This window comes from Lethenteron reissneri, chromosome 9 (genome assembly GCF_015708825.2).
Source record: "Lethenteron reissneri isolate LAM-NWPU_2019-01 chromosome 9, ASM1570882v1, whole genome shotgun sequence".
NCBI classification, from domain to species: Eukaryota; Metazoa; Chordata; class Hyperoartia; order Petromyzontiformes; family Petromyzontidae; genus Lethenteron; species Lethenteron reissneri.
The window spans coordinates 10,854,518-10,855,504 of record NC_083787.1 but is presented as its reverse complement, the minus strand read 5'-3'; positions in this window follow the sequence as shown (position 1 = coordinate 10,855,504).

The window sequence follows — 987 nt, the reverse complement described above, 5'->3', positions numbered from 1 at the left end:
CTCGCGCCTCTCTTCGAGTTGGGGTGGAGAATGCTCGTCCACTGGGGCGTGCGCCGACGAAAGCTCTGCCCGGCTACGAGGACTCGCTCAAACGCGGCCACGTGGAGTGATCGAGAAGCGGGCGGGCGGGCTGAGACCGGCGAGAATGAAATCAAAAGGTCTGGGCCACTTCTGTCCACAGAAGGAGCGACTGCTGTTGAACCTGATGAGACTGCTCGTTTGCGTGGCAGGTGGCGAACGAGGGCGCGGTGGCTCCCGTGAGCCCCAAGCGGCCTGGGACGGAGAGCACTGATGTTGGCACAGCACGGGGAAACCGACAATGCAACACAAAACAGCAATACCAACAACACAATACAACACACCACCGTAGAACACGACAATACAAACATACACGATGTAAAATACAGCATGAACCATGCAAGGACACCATAGGACAAGATAATACAAAACTAGACGGTGCAAAACACTACCATACAAACAATAGTCAATCATACACAACAATACACAATTTTAACAGAATACAGCTTAACGCCACAGTGCACACAATTACGGAGGGGGGAGGTTCGTGTAATTTTCCGAAATTATATTAAAATTTAACTACCATTACCATGAGCTGAATTTATTCAGGAGTATAAACTGAGCAGTGCATTACCCCATTGGGGAAACGGCCCGCGGAAGTAAATACTAAGGAACTACTTCTGAGATCCTGTTTATTCACATTTTGATGACGTACGTGTACTTCATCAGGACTGAATCGAAAGAAATAAAAACAAACTTCATGGGTACCCGAGGCTCCCTCAAGGCAATGCGGGGAGGCGTGTGGCACAGTGTGGCGAACAGCTATCGTAGCACGGTCATGTCGCTGCGGTTCTCTGCGGTGAGTACAATGTCTTTAAAAACGGCGCTATGCTTCTAAATAAAATGAACGCCAACCGTTTGTGCATTCCAAGATTCAGGCGGTGAATGGGCCACCCACCCTGCAAGTTG